General features: G+C 40.2%; 1 pseudogene; it reads left to right on the top strand.

The window, feature by feature from the left end:
• The first annotated feature begins 814 nt into the window (after positions 1-814).
• LOC133242109 (putative RNA-binding protein 15B) lies at positions 815-2,382 on the top strand (annotated as a pseudogene).
• Positions 2,383-23,148: the final 20,766 nt, after the last annotated feature.

The raw sequence follows: 23,148 nt of genomic DNA, 5'->3' as shown, positions 1-23,148 counted from the left end.
TTGGCAAAGTAATGTCTCTGCTTTTTAATATGCTGTCTAGGTTGGTCATAGCTTTTCTTCCAAGGAGCAAGCTTCTTTTAATTTCATGGCTGCAGTCACCCTTTGCAATGATTTTGGAGCTCCCCAAAATAAAGTCTGTCACTGTTTCCCCATCTATTTGCCATGAAGTGATGGGACCAGATGCCATGATCTTAAGTTTTCTGAATGTTGAGTTTTAAGCCAACTTTTTCACTCTCCTCTTTCACTTTCATCAAGAGGCTCTTTAGTAGTTCTTTGCTTTCTGCCATAAGGGTGGTGTTATCTGCATATCTGAGCTTATTGATCTTTCTCCCAGCTATCTTGATTCCAGCTTGTGCTTCATCCAGCCCAGGGTTTCTCATATGTACTCTGCATGTAAGTTAAATAAGCAGGGTGACAATATACAGCCTTGATGTACTCCTTTCCCTATTTGGAACCGATCTATTGTTCCATGTCCAGTTCTAACTGTTGCTTCCTGACCTGCATACAGATTTATCAAGAGGCTGGTCAGGTGGTCTGGTATTCCCATCTCTTAAGAATTTTCCACAGTTTGTTGTGTTCCAAACAGTCAAAGGCTTTGGCATAGTCAATAAAACAGAAGTAGATGTTTTTCTGGAACTCTCTTGCTTTTTCTATGATCCAGCAGTTGTTCGCAATTTGATCTCTGGTTCCTCTGCCTTTTCTAAATCCAGCTTGAACATCTGAAGTTCACAGTTAATGTACTGTTGAAGCCTGGCTTGGAGAATTTTGAGCATTACTTTACTAGCGTGTGTAGGTAAGTGAGTAAGTGTTAGTCACTCAGTGGTGCCCAACTCTTTGCGACCCCATGGACTGCAGCTCACCAGGCTCCTCTGTCCATGAGATTTTCCAGGCAAGGATATTGGAGTGGACTGCCATTTCCTTCTCCAGGGGATCTTCCTAACCCAGGGATCGAACCCAGGTCTCCTGCACTCTAGGCAGATTCTTTACCGACTGAGCTACAAGGGAAGCCTGCTAGCATGTGAGATGAGTGCAATTGTGCAATACTTTGCACATTCTTTGGCATTGTCTTTCTTTGGGACTGGAATGAACACTGACCTACCCCACCTCCCTGTGTCCTATGAGCTACTCCAAGATGGGTATACCCTGCACCGGAACCTGGACACCAACCTGCAGGTGCAGGACAGGACGCCCCCCCCCACCCCCACACACCTCCTGTACTCAGACCGAGAGGACCTTTGTGGAAGGGGACTGGACCAACCCCAGTAAACGCTCTGACTGCCCAGCCTCTAGGGCTGTAGCTGCTCAGTGCGCAGCCAGAGTGGTGAGTGCTGGGGAGGAGATGGGGACCGGGAGGTTTGTCCTGCCCAAGGCCTTGGAGGACAGGTGGAAGCATCGGAGCCTCCCCTGTGATCACAGAAGGACAACCCACTCCCCTTATGAGGAACGGAGCAGGACCAAGGTTGGTGGGCACCCTGTGGACCGAGGCTCCGACCACAACCCCCAAGCACAGCCACAAGAAAGATCATTCCAGTGAAGGGGCCAAGGAGTCCAGCAGCAACTCCTTCAGCATCAGCAGACATGGGGCAGAAGAGCAGAGTTGCCACCCCCGCCACGAGGCTCCCAACTCTTCCCACAGGAAAGAAGATCCGAGAGAGCAAGCCTAGACTTCAGATCACTGAGGCCGAGCCCAAGCCTCTGGAAGAGCCAAAACATAAGACCTAAAAGCTCAAGAATCCTTCAGAGGATGCCCAGATGCTGCAGCTGGGTTGGAACAGGCTTCTGCTGTTGAAAAACAGCTGCTTCCTGACATCTATGCACATCCTAGATGGGGATCAGGGGTGATAAGCAGTCCTCAAAAGATCACACTTCCAGGAGTAAGCTGATCCAGCTAAAGATTGCCCAGCACCTTAGCCTGGACCAGACCAAGCTGGAAGAAGTCACACGATGCATCACACAGGGGAGCCCCAATGGCTACTCAGTGCTCCTGGCCATGCAGGTGAACCCCAGTGGGCCTGGCACTGAGGGGATGCCCATGATGGATCCCGGCCTACAGAGGCGGCTTCTCAGGATCCTGGTCTCCTACTTGAAACAGAAGCAGGCTGCAGGGGTGATCAACCTGCCAGTGGTTGGGTCCAAGGGTAGAGACAGCATGGGCATGCTCTACTACACCTTCCCAACTGTGACTTTTCACAGCAGTACCTCCCATCAGCACTGAGGACACTGGGAGACCTAGAGGAAGAACACATAGTGAGAGGTATAGTAAGAGAGGCAGCCTAGCTCAAACCTGTCCTTTCCAGCCCACTTGTCACTAAAGCAGTTATTTTAAAATCTGACCACTGCCGCCCTGCACCCCAACCCCCACCCCATCTTACACCCGAGATTTATATTCTCTGCTAGGTTATTTGGGTTCATCTGGTAGAGGACCAAAGTCCTATTCCCCCACCAAAACTAAGTTCTTCAGTTCAGTTCAGTTGCTCAGTCATGTCTGACTCTTTGCGACCCCATGGACTGCATCACACCAGGCCTCCCTGTCCATCACCAACTGTCAGAGCTTACTCAAACTCATGTCCAAGGAGTCAGTGATGTCATCCAACCATCTCATACTCTATCGTCCCCTTCTCCTCCCGCCTTCAATCTTTCCCCGCATCAGGGTCTTTTACAATGAGTCAGCTCTTTGCATCAGGTGGCCAAATTTTTGGGAGTTTCAGCTTCAGCATCAGTCCTTCCAATGAGGATTCAGGACTGATTTCCTTTAGGATGGTCTGGTTGGATTTCCTTACAGTCCAAGGGACTCTCAAGAGTGTTCTCCAACACCACAGTTCAAAAGCATCAGTTCTTTGGTGCCAGCTTTCTTTATAGTCCAACTCTCATATCCATACATGACTACTGGAAAAACCATAGCCTTGGCTAGATGGACCTTTGTTGGCAAAGTAATGTCTCTGCTTTTTAATATGCTGTCTAGGTTGGTCATGGAGAAGGCAATGGCATCCCACTCCAGTACTCTTGCCTGGAAAATCCCATGGACGGAGGAGCCTGGTGGGCTGCAGTCCATGGGGTCGCTAAGAGTCGGACACGACTGAGCAACTTCACTTTCATTTTTCACTTTCATGCGTTGGAGGAGGAAATGGCAACCCAATCCAGTGTTCTTGCCTGGAGAATCCCAGGGACAGGGGAACCTGGTGGGCTGCCGTCTATGGGGTCGCACAGAGTCCGACACAACTGAAGCAACTTAGCAGCAGCAGGTTGGTCATAACTTTTCTTCCAAAGAGTCTTTTAATTTCATGGCTGCAGTTACGATCTGCGCTGATTTTTAGCCCCCCAAAATAAAGTCAGTCATTATTTTCACTGTTTGCCCATCTATTTGCTATGAAGTGATGGGACCAGATGCCATGATCTTAGTTTTCTGAATGTTGAACTTTAAGCCAACTTTTTCACTCTTCTCTTTCACTTTCATCAAGAGGCTCTTCAGTAGTTCTTTGCTTTCTGCCATAAGGGTGGTGTCATCTGCGTATCTGAGTTTATTGATCTTTCTCCCAGCAAACTTGATTCCAGCTTGTGCTTCATTCAGCACAGCATTTCTCATGATATACTCTGCATATAAGTTAAATAAGCAGGGTGACAATATACAGCCTTGACATACTCCTTTCCCAATTTTGAACCAGTGCATTGTTCCATGTCTGGTTCTAACTATTGCTTCTTGGCCTGCATACAGATTTCACAGGAGACAGGTAAAGTGGTCTGGAATTCCCACCTCTTTTAGAATTATCTAGTTTATTGTGATTCCCTCAGTCAAAGGCTTTTCCATAATCAATAAAGTGGAAAGAGATGTTTTTCTGGAACTCTCTTGCAGTTTCCATGATCCAGTGGTTGTTCACAATTTGGTCTCTGGTTCCTCTACCTTTTCTAAAACCAGCTTGAGAATCTGGAAGTTCATGGTTCATGTATTGCTAAAGCCTGGCTTGGAGAATATTGAGCATTACTTTACTAGTCTGTGAGATGAGTGCAACTGTGCGGTAGTTTGAGCATTCTTTGGCATTGCCTTTCTTAGGGACTGGAATGAAAACTGACCTTTTCCAGTCCTGTGGCCACTGCTGAGTTGTCAAAATTTGCCGTCATATTGAGTGCATCACTTTAACAGCATCATCTTTTAGGACTTCACATAGCTCAGCTGGAATTCCATCACCTCCACTAGCTTTGTTCATAGTGATTCTTCCTAAGGCCCTCTTGACTTCACATTCCAGTATATCTGGCTATAGGTGAGTGATCACACCATCGTCACTCTCTGGGAAATGAACATCTTTTTGTACTCTTCTTTTGTGTATTCTTGCCACCTCCTCTTAATATCTTCTGCATCTGTTAGGTTCATACCATTTCTGTCTTTTATTGAGCTCATCTTTGCATGAAATGTTCACTTGGTATCTCTAATTTTCTTGAAGAGATCTCTAGTCTTTCCCATTCTATTGTTTCCCTCTATTTCTTTGTATTGGTCACTGAGGAAGGCTTTCTTATTTCTCCTTGCTATTCTTTGGAACTCTTCATTCAAATGGGCATATCTTTCCTTTTCTCCTTTGCTTCTTTTCTTTTCACAGCTATTTGTAAGGCCTCTTCAGACAGCCATACTGTTTTTTTGCATTTCTTTTTCTTGGGAATGGTCTTGATCCCTGTCTCCTGTACAATGTCATGAACCTCATTCCATAGCTCATCAGGCACTCTATCTATCAGATCTAGTCCCTTAAATCTATTCCTCACTTCCACTGTATAATTGAAAGGGATTTGGTTTAGGTCATACCTGAACGGTCTAGTGGTTTTCCCTACTTTCTTCAATTTAAGTCTGAATTCGGCAATAAGGAGTTCATGTTCTGAGCCACAGTCAGTTCCTGGTCTTTTTTTTCCTGACTGTATAGAGCTTCTCCATCTTTGGCTACAAAGAATATAATCAATCTGATTTCGGTGTTGACCATCTGGTGATGTCCATGTATAGAGTCTTCTCTTGTGTTGTTGCTAGTGGGTGTTTGCTATGACCAGTGCATTCTCTTGGCAGAACTCTATTAGCCTTTGTCCTGCTTCATTCTGTACTCCAAGGCCAAATTTGCCAGTTACTCCAGGTGTTTCTTGACTTCTATTTTTGCATTCCAGTCCCCTATAATGAAAAGGACATTTTTTTGATGGGTGCTAATTCTAGAAGGTCTTGTAGGTATTCATAGAACTGTTTAACTTCAGCTTCTTCAGCATTACTGGTCAGGGCATAGACTTGGATTACTGTGATATTGAATGGTTTGCCTTGGAAATGAACAGAGTTCATTCTGTCATTTTTGAGATTGCATTGAAGTACTACATTTTGGACTCTCTTGTTGACTATGATGGCTACGCCATTTCTTCTAAGGGATTCTTGCCCACAGTAGTAGATATAATGGTCATCTGAGTTAAATTCTCTACCAATGACTATATAACAACAATGTATCCTTTTTGAGAACATGTTTCTCCTTCTTGAGAACCTTCTGACTAAACCTGTCATCTTTTTAAAAAAAATTTTATTTTATTATTTTATTTTTAATATAAATTTATTTATTTTAATTGGAGGCTAATTACTTTACAATATTGTACTGGTTTTGCCATACATTGACATGAATCCACCACGGGTATACATGTATTCCCCATCCTGAACCCCCTCACACCTCCCTCCCCATCCCATGCCTCTGGGTCATCCCAGTGAACCAGCCCTGAGCACCCTGTATCATTCATTGAACCTGGACTGGCAATTCATTTCACATATGATAATATACATGTTTCAATGCCCTTCTCCCAAATCATCCCACCCTCTCCCTCTCCCACAGAGTCCAAAAGACTGTTGTATACATCTGTGTCTCTTTTGCTGTCTCACATACAGGGTTATCATTTTCATCTTTCTAAATTCAATATATATGTGTTAGTATACTGTATTGGTGTTTTTCTTTCTGGCTTACATCACTCTGTATAATAGGCTCTAGTTTCATCCACCTCATTAGAACTGATTCAAATGTATTCTTTTTAATGGCTGAGTAGTACTCCATTGTGTATATGTACCACAGCTTTCTTATCCATTCATCTGCTGATGGACATCTAGGTTGCTTCCATGTCCTGGCTATTATAAACAGTGCTGTGATGAACATTGGGGTACACGTGTCTCTTTCTCTTCTGGTTTCCTCAGTGTGTATGTCCAGCAGTGGGATTGTTGGGTCATAAGGCAGTTCTTTTTCCAGTTTTTTAAGGAATCTCCACACTGTTCTCCATAGTGGCTGTACTAGTTTGCATTCCCACCAACAGTGTAAGAGGGTTCCCTTTTCTCCACATCCTCTCCAGCATTTATTGCTTGTAGACTTTTGGATAGCAGCCATTCTGATTGGCGTGAAATGGTACCTCATTGTGGTTTTGATTTGCATTTCTCTGATAATGAGTGATGCTGAGCACCTATTCATGTGTTTGTTAGCCATCTGTATGTCTTCTTTGGAGAAATGTCTGTTTAGTTCTTTGGCCCATTTTTTGATTGGGTCGTTTATTTTTCTGGAATTGAGCTGCAGGAGTTGCTTATATATTTTTGAGATAATTCTTTGTCCATTTCTTTTTTGCTATTATTTCCTCCCATTCTTAAGGCTGTCTTTTCAGTTTGCTTATAGTTTCCTTTGTTGTGCAAAAGATTTTAATTTTAATTAGGTCCCATTTGTTTATTTTTGCTTTTATTTCTAATATTCTTGCAGGTGGGTCATAGAGGATCCTTCTGTGGTTTATGTCGGAGAGTGTTTTCCCTATGTTTTCCTCTAGGAGTTTTATATTTCTGGTCTTATGTTTAGATCTTTAATCCATTTTGAATTTATTTTTGTGTATGGTGTTAGAAAGTGTTTTAGTTTCATCCTTTTACAAGTGGTTGACCAGTTTTCCCAGCACCACTTGTTAAAGAGATTGTCTTTTCTCCATTGTATATTTTGCCTCCTTTGTCAAAGATAAGGTGCCCATAGGTGCGTGGATTTATTTCTGGGCTTTCTATTTTGTTCCATTGATCTATATTTCTGTCTTTATGCCAGTACCATACTGTCTTGATGACTGTGGCTTTGTAGTAGAGCCTGAAGTCAGGTAGGTTGATTCCTCCAGTTCCATTCTTCTTTCTCAAGATTGCTTTGGCTATTCGAGGTTTTTTTGTATTTCCATACAAATTGTGAAATAATTTTTCTAGTTCTCTGAAAAATACCGTTGGTAGCTTGATAGGGTTTGCACTGAATCTATACATTGCTTTGGGTAGTATACTCGTTTTCACTATATTGATTCTTCCGATCCATGAACATGGTATATTTATCCATCTATTTGTGTCCTCTTTGATTTCTTTCACCAGCGTTTTATAATGTTCTATTTATAGGTCTTTTGTTTCTTTAGGTAGATATATTCCTAAGTATTTTATTCTTTTCATTGCAATGGTGAATGGAATTGTTTCCTTTATTTCTCTTTCTGTTTTCTCATTGTTAGTGTATAGGAATGCAAGGGATTTCTGTGTGTTGATTTTATATCCTGCAACTTTACTATATTCATTGATTAGCTCTATTAATTTTCTGGTGGAGTCTTTAGGGTTTTCTATGTAGAGGATCATGTCATCTGCAAATAGTGAGAGTTTTACTTCTTCTTTTCCAATTTGCATTCCTTTTATTTCTTTTTCTGCTCTGATTGCTATGGGCAAAACTTCCAAAACTATGTGGAATAGTAGTGGTGAGAGTGGGCACCCTTGTCTTGTTCCTTACTTTAGGGGAAATGCTTTCAATTTTTCACCATTGAGGATAATGTTTGCTGTGGGTTTATTATATATAGCTTTTATTATGTTGTGGTATGTTCCTTCTATTCCTGCTTTATGGAGGTTTTTTTTTTTATCATAAATGCGTGTTGAATTTTGTCAAAGGCTTTCTCTGCATCTATTGAGATAATCATATGGTTTTTATTTTTCAATTTGTTAATGTGGTGTATTACACTGATTGATTTGCGGATATTGAAGAATCCTTGCATCCCTGGGATAAAGCCCACTTGGTCATGATGTATGATCTTTTTAATATGTTGTTGGATTCTGTTTGCTAGAATTTTGTTAAGGATTTTTGCATCTATGTTCATCAGTGATATTGGCCTGTAATTTTCTTTTCTTTTTTTTTTGTGGAATTTTTGTCAGATTTTGGTATTAGGGTGATGGTAGCTTCATAGAACGAGTTTGGAAGTTTACCTTCCTCTGCAATTTTCTGGAAGAGTTTGAGTAGGATAGGTGTTAACTCTTCTCTAAATGTTTGGTAGAAGTCAGCTGTGAAGCCATCTGGTCCTGGGCTTTTGTTTGCTGGAAGATTTCTGATTACAGTTTCAATTTCCATGCTTGTGATGGGTCTGTTAAGATTTTCTATTTCTTCCTGGTCAAGTTTTGGAAAATTGTACTTTTCTAAGAATTTGTCCATTTCTTCCAAGTTGTCCATTTTATTGGCATATAGCTGTTGATAATAGTCTCTTATAATTCTTTGTATTTCTGTATTCCATTGTGATCGATTTGATTTTTCTCCCTTTGTTTCTTGATGAGACTGGCTAATAGTTTGTCAATTTTATTTATCTTCTCAAAGAACCAGCTTTCGGCTTTGTTGATTTTTGCTATCAGCTCTTTTGTTTCTTTTGCATTTATTTCTGCCCTAATTTTTAAAATTGCTTTCCTTCTACTAACCCTGGGGTTCTTAATTTCTTCCTTTTCTAGTTGCTTTAGGTGTAGAGTTAGGTTATTTGTTTGACTTTTTTCTATTTTCTTTGAGGTAAGACTGTATTGCTATGAGCCTTCCCCTTAGCACTGCTTTTACAGTGTCCCATAGGTTTTGGGTTGTTGTGTTTGCATTTTCATTTGTTTCTATGCATATTTTGATTTCTTTTTTGATTTCTTCTGTGATTTGTTGCTTATTCAGCAGCATGTTGTTCAGCCTCCATATGTTGGAATTTTTAATTGTTTTTCTCCAGTAATTGACATCTAATCTTACTGCACTGCGGTCAGAAAAGATGCTTGGAATGATTTCATTTTTTTTGAATTTACCAAGGCTAGATTTATGGCCCAGGATGTGATCTATCCTGGAGAAGCTTCTGTGTGTGCTTGAGAAAAAGGTGAAATTTATTGTTCTAGGGTGAAATGTCTTATAGATATCAATTAGGTCTAACTGGTCTATTGTATCACTTAAAGTTTGTGTTTCCTTGTTAATTTTCTGTTTAGTTGATCTATCCATAGTTGTGAGTGGGGCATTAAAGTCTCCCACTATATTGTGTTATTGTTAATTTCCCCTTTCATACTTGTTAGTATTTGTCTTACATATTGTGGTGCTCCTATGTTGGGTGCATATATATTTATAATTGTTACATCTTCTTCTTGGATTGATCCTTTGATCATTATGTAGTGTCCTTCTTTGTCTCTTTTCACAGCCTTTGTTTTAAAGTCTACTTTCTCTGATATGAGTATTGCTATTCCTGCTTTCTTTTGGTCTCTATTTGCGTGGAATAACTTTTTCCAGCCCTTCACTTTCAGTCTGTATGTGTCCCTTGTTTCGAGGTGGGTCTCTTGTAGACAACATATATAGGGGTCTTGTTTTTGTATCCATTCAGCCAGTCTTTATCTTTTGGTTGGGAAATTCAACCCATTTACATTTAAGGTAATTATTGATAAGTATGATCCCATTGCCATTTACTTTGTTATTTGGGGTTCGAGTTTATACACCCCTTCTGTGTTTCCTGTTTAGAGAAGATCCTTTAGCATTTGTTGGAGAGCTGGTTTGGTGGTCCTGAATTCACTCAGTTTTGCTTGTCTGTAAAGCTTTTGATTTCTCCTTCATATTTGAGTGAGATCCTTGCTGGGTACAGTAATCTGGGCTGTAGCCTATTTTCTTTCATCACTTTAAGTATGTCCTTCCATTCCCTCCTGGCCTGAAGAGTTTGTATAGAAAGATCAGCTTTTATCCTTATGGGAATCCCCTTATGTGTTATTTGTTATTTTTCCCTTGCTGCTTTTAATATTTGTTCTTTGTATTTGATCTTTGTTAATTTGATTAATATGTGTCTTTGGGTGTTTTGCCTTAGGTTTATCCTGTTTGGGACTCTGGGTTTCTTGGACTTGGGTGATTATTTCCTTCCCCATTTTAGGGAAGTTTTCAACTATTATCTTCTCAAGTATTTTCTAATGGTCTTTCTTTTTGTCTTCTTCTTCTGGGACTCCTATGATTCAAATGTTGGGGCATTTAACATTGTCCCAGAGGTCTCTGAGGTTGTCCTTGTTTAGTTCTTTTTTCTTTTTTCCTCTCTGATTCTTTTGTTTCTACCATTCTATCTTCTACCTCACTTATACTATCTTCTGCCTCCATTATTCTACTGTTGCTTCTCTTTTTTCCTCTCTGATTCTTTTATTTCTACCATTCTATCTTCTACCTTACTTATACTATCTTCTGCCTCCATTATTCTACTGTTGCTTCCCTGCAGTGTTTTTGAAATCATTTATTGCATTGTTAATTATATATTGACTCTTTTATTTCTTCTAGGTCCTTGTTAAACCTTTCTTGCATCTTCTGGATTCTTGTCTCCAGGCTATTTATCTGTAATTCCATTTTGTTTTCAAGATTTTGGATCATTTTTACTATTATTTTTCTGAATTGTTTTTCAGGTAGACTCCCTATCTCCTCCTCTTTTGTTTGGTTTGGTGGGCTTTTATCATGTTCCTTTACATGCTGAATATTTTTCTTTTTTTTTTTTTTTTACACTCATCCATTTATTTAGAGAAAAACAAGTAAATCAGTTAGCTTTAATGGTAGATACAGCAGCTGTTATAAGAAAAAAAGCATTTCTGAACACAGAAATAGCCAGTGACATAACTATACTGTTGTTTTTCTACAATTCTTGATCTTATATGTCATCTTAGTTCATTTTCATAGTTATTGGTCCCATATGATTTAGTTTATGTTTAGCTACTATTTAGAATATATTTTGTTAATGACTTCTTAATTTATAGTCTCTGCTCACTTGATGAAAATAAATGCTTCCTCAGTGTTTTATTTCTCCCAAACTAAAGTGTCTCTCTTGCAGCTTACATCCCCTTTCTTCTTCTTCTTCTTTTTTTTTTTTTTTTGGATTATAAATTTTATTTTATTTTTAAACTTTACATAATTGTATTAGTTTTGCCAAATATCAAAATGAATCCGCCACAGGTATACATGTGTTCCCCATCCCGAACCCTCCTCCCTCCTCCCTCCCCATACCGTCCCTCTGGGTCGTCCCAGTGCACTAGCCCCAAGCATCCAGTATCATGCATCGAACCTGGACTGGCAACTCGTTTCTTACATGGTATTTTACATGTTTCAATGCCATTCTCCCAAATCTTCCCACCATCTCCCTCTCCCACAGAGTCCATAAGACTGTTCTATACATCAGTGTCTCTTTTGCTGTCTCGTACACCGGGTTATTGTTACCATCTTTCTAAATTCCATATATATGCGTTAGTATACTGTATTTATGTTTTTCCTTCTGGCTTACTTCACTCTGTATAATAGGCTCCAGTTTCATCCACCTCATTAGAACTGATTCAAATGTATTCTTTTTAATGGCTGAGTAATACTCCATTGTGTATATGTACCACAGCTTTCTTAGCCATTCATCTGCTGATGGACATCTAGGTTGCTTCCATGTCCTGGCTATTATAAACAGTGCTGTGATGAACATTGGGGTACACGTGTCTCTTTCTCTTCTGGTTTCCTCAGTGTGTATGCCCAGCAGTGGGATTGCTGGATCATAAGGTAGTTCTATTTCCAGTTTTTTATGGAATCTCCACACTGTTCTCCATAGTGGCTGTACTAGTTTGCATTCCCACCAACAGTGTAAGAGGGTTCCCTTTTCTCCACACCTCTCCAGCATTTATTATTTGTAGACTTTTGGATCGCAGCCATTCTGACTGGTGTGAAATGGTACCTCATAGTGGTTTTGATTTGTATTTCTCTGATAATGAGTGATGCTGAGCATCTTTTCATGTGTTTGTTAGCCATCTGTATGTCTTCTTTGGAGAAATGTCTATTTAGTTCTTTGGCCCATTTTTTGATTGGGTCGTTTATTTTTCTGGAGTTGAGCTGTAGGAGTTGCTTGTATATTTTTGAGATTAGTTGTTTGTCGGTTGCTTCATTTGCTATTATTTTCTCCCATTCTGAAGGCTGTCTTTTCACCTTGCTAATAGTTTCCTTTGATGTGCAGAAGCTTTTAAGGTTAACTAGGTCCCATTTGTTTATTTTTGCTTTTATTTCCAATATTCTGGGAGGTGGGTCATAGAGGATCCTGCTGTGATGTATGTCAGAGTGTGTTTTGCCTATGTTCTCCTCTAAGAGTTTTATAGTTTCTGGTCTTACGTTTAGATCTTTAATCCATTTTGAGTTTATTTTTGTGTATGGTGTTAGAAAGTGTTCTAGTTTCATTCTTTTACAAGTGGTTGACCAGATTTCCCAGCACCACTTGTTAAAGAGATTGTCTTTAATCCATTGTATATTCTTGCCTCTTTTGTCAAAGATAAGGTGTCCATATGTGCGTGGATTTACCTCTGGGCTTTCTATTTTATTCCATTGATCAATATTTCTGTCTTTGTGCCAGTACCATACTGTCTTGATAACTGTGGCTTTGTAGTAGAGCCTGAAGTCAGGTAGGTTGATTCCTCCAGTTCCATTCTTCTTCCTCAAGATCGCTTTGGCTATTCGAAGTTTTTTGTATTTCCATACAAATTGTGAAATTATTTGTTCTAGCTCTGTGAAGAATACTGTTGGTAGCTTGATAAGGATTGCGTTGAATCTATAAATTGCTTTGGGTAGTATACTCATTTTCACTATATTGATTCTTCCAATCCATGAACATGGTATATTTCTCCATCTAGTACTGTCCTCTTTGATTTCTTTCACCAGTGTTTTATAGTTTTCTATATATAGGTCTTTAGTTTCTTTAGGTAGATATATTCCTAAGTATTTTATTCTTTCCGTTGCAATGGTGAATGGAATTGTTTCCTTAATTTCTCTTTCTGTTTTCTCATTATTAGTGTATAGGAATGCAAGGGATTTCTGTGTGTTGATTTTATATCCTGCAACTTTACTATAGTCATTGATTATTTCTAGTAATTTTCTGGTGGAATCTTTAGGGTTTTCTATGTAGAGGATCATGTCATCTGCAAATAGGGAGAGTTTTACTTCTTCTTTTCCAATTTGGATTCCTTTTATTTCTTTTTCTGCTCTGATTGCTGTGGCCAAAACTTCCAAAACTATGTTGAATAGTAATGGTGAAAGTGGGCACCCTTGTCTTGTTCCTGACTTTAGAGGAAATGCTTTCAATTTTTCACCATTGAGGATAATGTTTGCTGTGGGTTTGTCATATATAGCTTTTATTATGTTGAGGTATGTTCCTTCTATTCCTGCTTTCTGGAGAGTTTTTATCATAAATGGATGTTGAATTTTGTCAAAGGGTTTCTCTGCATCTATTGAGATAATCATATGGTTTTTATTTTTCAATTTGTTAATGTGGTGTATTACATTGATTGATTTGCGGATATTGAAGAATCCTTGCATCCCTGGGATAAAGCCCACTTGATCATGGTGTATGATCTTTTTAATGTGTTGTTGGATTCTGATTGCTAGAATTTTGTTAAGGATTTTTGCATCTATGTTCATCAGTGATATTGGCCTGTAGTTTTCTTTTTTTGTGGGATCTTTGTCAGGTTTTGGTATTAGGGTGATGGTGGCCTCATAGAATGAGTTTGGAAGTTTACCTTCCTCTGCAATTTTCTGGAAGAGTTTGAGCAGGATAGGTGTTAGCTCTTCTCTAAATTTTTGGTAGAATTCAGATGTGAAGCCGTCTGGACCGGGGCTTTTGTTTGCTGGAAGATTTTTGATTACAGTTTCAATTTCCGTGCTTGTGATGGGTCTGTTAAGATTTTCTATTTCTTCCTGGTCGAGTTTTGGAAAATTGTACTTTTCTAAGAATTTGTCCATTTCTTCCACGTTGTCCATTTTATTGGAATATAATTGTTGATAGTAGTCTCTTATGATCCTTTGTATTTCTGTGTTGTCTGTTGTGATCTCTCCATTTTCGTTTCTAATTTTGTTGATTGATTTTTCTCCCTTTGTTTCTTGATGAGTCTGGCTAATGGTTTGTCAATTTTATTTATCCTTTCAAAGAACCAGCTTTTGGCTTTGTTGATTTTTGCTATGGTCTCTTTTGTTTCTTTTGCATTTATTTCTGCTCTAATTTTTAAGATTTCTTTCCTTCTACTAACCCTGGGGTTCTTCATTTCTTCCTTTTCTAGTTGCTTTAGGTGTAGAGTTAGGTTATTTATTTGACTTTTTTCTTGTTTCTTGAGGTGTGCCTGTATTGCCATGAACTTTCCCCTTAGGACTGCTTTTACTGTGTCCCACAGGTTTTGGGTTGTTGTGTTTTCATTTTCATTTGTTTCATTTTTCTGTCTTTTCATCTTGTTTAGGTTGCTGTGTTTGGGGTGGCCTTTCTGTATGTTGGAAGTTTGTGGTTCTTCTTTATTGTGGAGGTTCCTCCCTGTGGGTGGGGTTGAATGGGTGGCTTGTCAAGGTTTTCTGGTTAGGGAAGCTTGTGTCAGTGTTCTGGTGGATGAAGCTGGATTTCTTTTCTCTGGAGTGCAATGAAGTGTCCAGTAATGAGTTTTGAGATGTCACTGGGTTTGGTGTGACTTTGGGCAGCCTATTTATTGAGGCTCAGGGTTATGTTCCTGTGTTGCTGGAGAATTTGCGTGGTATGTCTTGCTCTGGAGCTTGTTGGCCCTTGGGTGGTGCTTGGTTTCAGTGTAGGTATGGAGGCATTTGATGAGCTCCTATTGATTAATATTCCCTGCAGTCAGGAGTTCTCTAGTGTTCTCAGGATTTGCATTTCAGCCTCCTGCCTCTGGTTTTCAGTCTTATTCTTACTGTAGCTTCAAGACTTCTCCATCTATACAGCACCAATGGTAAGACATCTAGGTTAATTATGAAAAGTTTCTCCACAGTGAGGGACACCCAGAGAGGTACATAGAGTTACATGGAGAAGAGAAGAGGGAGGAGGGAGATAGAGGTGACCCAGCAGAGAAGAGGGGGAATCAAAAGGGGAGAGAGCAAGCTAGCCAGATATCACTTCCCTATGTGCTCTCCACGGTCTGGATCCCTCAGAGATGTTCACAGAGATACAAAGAGAGAAGAGGAAGGAGACAGAGGTGGCCAGGAGGATAAAAGGTGGAATCAAAAGGAGACAGACAGATCTAGCCAGTAATCAGTTCCCTAAGTGTTCTCCACAGCCCAGAACACACAAAGAGATTCACAGAGTTGGGTAGAGAAAAGAAGGGGTAGGGAGGAGATAGAGGTTACCTGGCAGAGAAAAAGAAGAGTCCAAAGGGGGAGAGAGCAATCAAGCTAGTAATCTCACTCCCAAGTAAATATGGGTACTGAAGATTGGGTTCTTAAAGGTACAAAATTGATAACAAATACCAAAAAGCCAACATTAAAAATCTGGAGTAGATGTTACATTCTCAGAAATACAATATTAAAGAAAAAAAAAGTCACAAAAATTATAAAATATGTATATATTAAGTTTGCTTTAAAAATAGGGTCTTTTTTGCAAAGTAATAGTAGGCTATAAAAATGAAAATTAAAGGAGTAATACAGGACTTAAAAATTTTAATTAAAAAATTTTAAAAATTAAAAAAATTATAATAGTAAAAATATATCTAAGACTTTCTCTGGTGTTGTTGTGGACAGTGTGGGGTCAGTTCACTTTCAGATAATTCCTTGATCCAGCTTATACTTCTCAAGATCTACAGGCCCCTTCTTATGTAGTTGGTGCTAACTGCAGGGTTTTAATCTATTGCACCTGTCACTTCCAAAGCAGTTCCCTCTCTTTATTTTAGCTTCTTCTGTTTGCTGGTCTCTTCAGCGTCTAATTTCCACCCTGACACAAGGGGGCGGTGGTGGTCACCTTTTTAGGCTTACTTGTTCAGTCCTGCTGTGGGGAGGGAGGAACACTGCAAACAAATATTACTGGTGTGTGTAGGGATTGCTCGCAGTGTCTTGGTCACACTCGGTTTGCTCCCGCTCATGGCCTGCGTGTTTTCCCAGTCTATACTGTTCAGGCTCTAGGTTGCTCTGCTGGGAAGTGTCTCAGGTGGGCCCTGGTTTGCATGCACTTCTCAGGTCTAAGCCACTCCTGTTCAGGTTCTCGGGTACTCTACAAAGGCACAGACTTTGTTAGGCCTGTGATTTGTGCCCTTCCCAGGTCCAAGCAGCTCAGGTGACCAGGTGCTTGGCGAGCGTTGTCGCGCCCAGTTGGGGGCTGCGGCTTATCGCCTCCTCTGTCCCAGCCGCTTGGTTTTCTGGGTGTGTGACTGGTGCACCTTCTCAGGTGTGCCATGTGTCTCTTCCGGGGAGCTGATCTCTGGCTGCTACCCTCCCAGCAAATGTTGACCGTCCAGAATCCCAAGAAGTCTTGGTTAGCAAGGAAGCCTGCTTGCAGTTTCATAGAGGATGCCTCTCTGGGGCCGTGATTGCCCTCTTCCGGCTCTGGCTGCCCTCTCCTGCCTGTCTCCAGTGGGACATGGGCCGGTCTGCAGCCAGCTAGATCTGCTCAGTCCTTTGTTCTGTGAGTGGGCCTGGCAGTGTCTTAGGTTAGGGCTTTTTGCGGGATAGCTATCCCACAGTCTGGGTTGCTATCTCAAGTTAGTTCCCTCAGATTGCCCTCAGGGCATTCAGGCTTGGTCCTTACCCTAAGCAATGCAGCCCGGGCCTCCCTGTCCATTCCCTGCTTGCTAGTGGTGGATGTGAGCGTCTATACTGCTTTTCTGCTGGGAGTTGCCGTTAGGCACATAATCTGTGGGTTTTAATTATTTATTTATTTTTCCTCCCAAAGGTTATGTTGCCCTCTGAGGTTCCAAGGCTTGCCACAGACCCGCAAGGTGAGAGTGTTTCCTGGTGTTTGGAAACTTCTCTCTTTTTTAAGACTCCTTTCCCTGGACAGATCTCTGTCCCTACCTCTTTTGTCTCACTTTTTATCTTTTATATTTTGTCCTACCTCCTTTTGAAGACGATGGGCTGCTTTTCTGGGTGCCTGATGTCCTCTGGCAGCATCCAGAATTTGTTTTGTGGAATTTACTCAGCGTTCAAATGTTCTTTCGATGAATTTGTGGGGAAGAAAGTGGTATCCCCATCCTATTCCTCTGCCATCTTCTAATCAGGTCATCTTAAAATGTATATTATTGGAGTGGGTCTGGTAAGACCTTTCTATTGTTCTAATCCTGTCATCTTCAAATGTAAATTGTGGGAGTGGGTCTATTAAGATCTTTACAACCTTGAGACATTCTTCTGATTTATTCTAAAAACCGATTAAAAAAGTATATAGCTCCCATGCTAAGACTAGGGATTTGGGCATTCTCGGTTCCCCTTCTGATGTCTATATCAGAAGTTTTCTTTGTCCCGTTTTCACTTTAATAAAACTCTGCTACACAAAAGCTATTGAGTGATTGAGACTAGTCCCTGGTTCCAAAGCTGTATCTTCTTCAGTTCAGTTCAGTTCACATCGGTCACTCAGTCATGTCCGACTCTTTGCAACCCAATGAACTGCAGCATGCCAGGCCTCCCTGGCCATCACCAACTCCCGGAGTTCACACAAACTCGTGTCCATCAAGTCGGTGATGCCATCCAGCCATCTCATCCTCTGTCATCCCCTTTTCCTCCTGCCCCCAATCACTCCTAGGATCAGAGTGTTTTCGAATGAGTCAACTCTTTGCATGAGGTGGCCAAAGTACTGGAGTTTCAGCCTCAGCATCAGTCCTTCCAAAGAACACCCAGGACTGATCTCCTTTAGAATGGACTGGTTGGATCTCCTTGCAGTCCAAGGGACTCTCAAGAGTCTTCTCCAACATCACAGTTCAAAAGCATCAATTCTTCAGCGCTCAGATTTCTTTACAGTCCAACTCGCACATCCACACATGACTACTGGAAAAACCATAGCCTTGACTAGACAGATCTTTGTTGGCAAAGTGATGTCTCTGCTTTTTAATATGCTGTCTAGGTTGGTCATAACTTTTCTTCCAAGGAGCAAGCGTCTTGTAATTTCATGGCTGTAGTCACCATCTGCAGTTATCTTTGGGGGGCTCCAAAATCAAGTCTACCACTGGTTCCCCATCTATTTGCCATGATATGAAGGGACTGGATGCCATGATCTTAGTTATCTGAATGTTGAGCTTTAAGCCAAGTTTTTCACTCTCCTCTTTCACTTTCATCAAGAGGCTCTTTAGTTCTTCTTCGCTTTCTGCCATAAGGGTGGTGTCATCTGCATATCTGAGGTTATTGATATTTCTCCCAGCAATCTTGATTCCAGCTAGGCAAAGTAGTCTCACCTTTTCAGTATGCTGTCTAGGTTGGTCATAGCTTTTCTTATGCTTATAATAAGAACTGTATTATTACCTCACCACACAGTTGTAGGGACAGAGGGTCAGAACAATTAAGTAATTTATCCAAGGTCAGAGTCAGTAATCTTAAAAAGCCAGGATTTTAACTCAGTATTATCTTTGGTAATAGTAGGAAGTAGGAAGTCAAGAAACACCTGGAGTAACAGGCAAATTTGGCCTTGGAATATGGAATGAAGCAGGGCAAAGACTAATAGAGTTTTGCCAAGAAAATGCTCTGGTCATAACAAACACCCTCTTCCAACAACACAAGAGAAGACTCTACACATGGACATCACGAGATGGTCAACACCAAAATCAGATTGATTATATACTTTGCAGCCAAAGATGGAGAAGCTCTATACAGTCAGCAAAAACAAGACCAGGAGCTGACTGTGGCTCAGACCATGAACTCCTTATTGCCAAATTCAGACTTAAATTGAAGAAAGTAGGGAAAACCACTAGACCATTCAGGTATGACCTAAATCAAATCCCTTTCAATTATACAGTGGAAGTAAGAAATAGATTTAAGGGCCTAGATCTGATAGATAGAGTGCCTGATGAGCTATGGAATGAGGTTCGTGACATTGTATAGGAGACAAGGATCAAGACCATCCCCATGGAAAAGAAATGCAAAAAAGCAAAATGGCTGTATGGGTAGGCCTTACAAATAGCTGTGAAAAGAAGAGAAGCAAAAAGCAAAGGAGAAAAGGAAAGATATAAACATCTGAATGCAGAGTTCCAAAGAATAGCAAGAAGAGATAAGAAGGCCTTCTTCAGCGATCAATGCAAAGAAATAGAGGAAAACAACAGAATGGGAAAGACTAGAGATCTCTTCAAGAAAATCAGAGATACCAAAGGAACATTTCATGCAAAGATGGGCTCGATAAAGGACAGAAATGTTATGGACCTAACAGAAGCAGAAGATATTAAGAAGAGATGGCAAGAATAGACAGAAGAACTGTACAAAAAATATGTTCACGACCCAGATAATCACGATGGTGTGATCACTGACCTAGAGCCAGACATCCTGGAATGTGAAATCAAGTGGGCCTTAGAAAGCATCACGACAAACAAAGCTAGTGGAGGTGATAGAATTCCAGTTGAGCTATTCCAAATCCTGAAAGATAATGCTGTGAAAGTGCTGCACTCAACATGCCAGCAAATTTGGAAAACTCAGCAGTGGCCACAGGACTGGAAAAGGTCAGTTTTCATTCCAATCCCGAAGAAAGGCAATGCCAAACAATGCTCAAACTACCACACAATTGCACTCATCTCACATGCTAGTAAAGTAATGCTCAAAATTCTCCAAGCCAGGCTTCAGCAATATGTGAACCGTGAACTTCCTGACGTTCAAGCTGGTTTTAGAAAAGGCGGAGGAACCAGAGATCAAATTGCCAACATCTGCTGGATCATGGATAAAGCAAGAGAGTTCCAGAAAAACATCTATTTCTGCTTTATTGACTATGCCAAAGCCTTTGACTGTGTGGATCACAATAAACAGTGGAAAATTCTGAAAGAGATGGGAATACCAGACCACCTGATCTGCCTCTTGAGAAATTTGTATGCAGGTCAGGAAGCAACAGTTAGAACTGGACATGGAACAACAGACTGGTTCCAAATAGGAAAAGGAGTACGTCAAGGCTGTATATTGTCACACTGTTTATTTAACTTATATGCAGAGTACATCATGAGAAATGCTGGACTGGAAGAAACACAAGCTGGAATCAAGATTGCCGGGAGAAATATCAATAACCTCAGATATGCAGATGACACCACCCTGATGGCAGAAAGTGAAGAGGAACTAAAAAGCCTCTTGATGAAGGTGAAAGTGGAGAGTGAAAAAGTTGGCTTAAAGCTCAACATTCAGAAAACGAAGATCATGGCATCTGGTCCCATCACTTCATGGCAAATAAATGGGGAAACAGTGGAAACAGTGTCAGACTTTATTTTTCTGGGCTCCAAAATCACTGCAGATGGTGACTGCAGCCATGAAATTAAAAGACGCTTACTCCTTGGAAGGAAAGTTATGACCAACCTAGATAGCATATTCAAAAGCAGGGACATTACTTTACCAACAAAAGTCCTTCTAGTCAAGGCTATGGTTTTTCCAGTGGTCATGTATGGATGTGAGAGTTGGACTGTGAAGAAGGCTGAGTGCCGAAGAATTGATGCTTTTGAACTATGGTGTTAGAGAAGACTCTTGAGAGTCCCTTGGACTGCAAGGAGATCCAACCAGTCCATTCTAAAGGAGATCAGCCCTGGGATTTCTTTGGAAGGAATGATGCTAAAGCTGAAACTCCAGTACTTTGGCCACCTCATGCAAAGAGTTGACTCATTGGAAAGAGTCTGATGCTGGGAGGGATTGGGGGCAGGAGGAGAAGGGGACGACAGAGGATGAGATGGCTGGATGGCATCACTGACTCGATGGATGTGAGTCTGAGTGAACTCCGGGAGTTGGTGATGGACAGGGAGGCCTGGCGTGCTGGGATTCATGGGGTCTGTAAGAGTCAGACACCACTGAGCGACTGATCTGATCTGATCTGATCTGATTATCTTTGGTTAGTACTATATTGAAGCAAATGTTCAAGGGAGGTAATCTAGCATGTTATTGAACAGTACTGGGTCTAGAACCTAACTGACAGAATGTGAATCCAAACTATCAATTACTGACTGTTTAATCTTGGGCAAGCTTTTGGGGGCTCAGTTTCTTAATCTGTAAAATGGGGATGATAACAGTAGTATCTATCCCAGAATTTTGAGGTTTAAAAGAGTTAATACATAAAGTAGGTGCTTGGTAAGGGATAAATAAATGCTAGGCAGTATTAAGTGAGTTTAAATGAAGATGATAAACTCTAATCATTCACTGGTTAGATGATAAAGAAGAAATCAACCTCCATATGACAACATTACATGTCAGTATTTAGAGAAAGTTAAAGTCGACTAGAAATAGAGAATATTTCACACTCCTAAACAAATACTAGACTACATTTCAGAGTCTAAAATATTTCCCCAGACCTATATTGCTTCCTACTTCAAATTCAATTATCATCAGCATTCCTTTCAAATGGTCTTTTTAAAATTTGCTAATTTATGACTATTAGGTATCCCCTCCCCTTCTTAGGAAGAACTTTGGCAACCAAACCAATTAAGTGACTATAACGAATGAAGCATATTGGACTCCTATGTTCAGGAAATCTACCTGCAGTGTCTTCTCAGTTTTACCTCATGTGAGGGAAGATCATCTTGTAACAAGTTTTTCAATCATTGTCCTCAAGTTGACCTCTGATTATTTTTAAGTATTCATGGTGAGGAGAAGTTTTCCAAGTCTAGATAAAAGTCTCTAAGAACACTCAACTCCTGTTTAATCACTAAATCACAGTAAGGTGTTTGTGGGCAGTGAATAGTAAAGAAACAGGTGTCAAGATTTCTAATATTATATTTAAATGATTCAAGAACAGTTAAATTATACATTCCTAGTGACTAAGTGACCCTAAGGTTTGTTTATGGAAATACTTTGGACAGTGAGCACATAGCATGTCTACCACAGAACCTAAGATTTGGAACCTGTGAAATATTTTATCTGTTATTCCTTTTTTAAGTTCAAAAGATTATCCTCATTTTACAATGGCAAAGGCTGAAGGTAAAAGAGGCTATGTGTATCTGGTTAATATTACTACTAAAGATTATATTGAATATCATACCCAATGTTCAAGTTACTATTGATATATTAAAAATCACCCTAAAACTTAATGGTTTAAAATAACAAAAATCACTTCACTCTCTCTCATGGGTTTCTGTGAACCAGGAATTTCAGGAAGGGCTCAGCTGGGTGGTTCAGGATGAGAGTCTACATGTGACTGCCGTCAGATGGTGATTGGAGCAGAAACTGAAGAGGTGCTGAAGCAGCAGATGGCTGACCTGGCATTCTTATTCCTTCATGTAGCCTCAGGGCCTCTCCACATGTCCTCTCTATTTGGCCTTCCTCATGGCGCTACATGAGGCCCTCAAAATACTTGGAGTGCTTACATGGTGACTCCAATCAAGTATTCAAAAGAACCAGGCAGACTGTGTCACTTTGCATGACCTAGCCTCAGAAGTCACACTGCATCACTGGAGTTATAAGTGATGTAGTTATAAGCTCACCCAGATTGAAGGAGAGGCAATATAGATCTCACTTCTCCAATGGAGAATTGTTGACATGACTTTGTAAGAATATGTGGGATGGAAGATATTGTTGCAGTTATCTTTGGAAAATACAATCTCTCACACTTGGCACTGATAGTTCTTTATATGTTGTTAATTTGTGCATCATATTTAAACAGTGTTTTTTGATGTATTGATAATGTTTTCATAGAAAAGGTATTATTAAATGGGTATATATGCTTTCCTGCATTCATCCAGGACAATAGAAAAATCTGTTTAGATTAGGAAGACATAGTTAAAGAGCTACCATTAACAACTCTCCAAACTTTTTTGGTCATGGAATCCTTTTTATGTAACATTTCTGTCAACATTTCCTGAAACAGTATTCCATGGAATACAGTTTGAAAATTCTGCCATGAACCAACAGTAACAATTTTTTCTAAAGATTTATCATTTTCATAATTACAAGAGGCCCATTTTAATAGTGTCAACATGTCTGCTAACATATCTCTAGTCAAAAATTACAAGAAATG

The sequence above is a fragment of the Bos javanicus genome, chromosome X (genome assembly GCF_032452875.1).
Source record: "Bos javanicus breed banteng chromosome X, ARS-OSU_banteng_1.0, whole genome shotgun sequence".
Lineage (NCBI taxonomy): Eukaryota > Metazoa > Chordata > Mammalia > Artiodactyla > Bovidae > Bos > Bos javanicus.
This window is presented reverse-complemented; position numbering and strand designations above follow the sequence as displayed.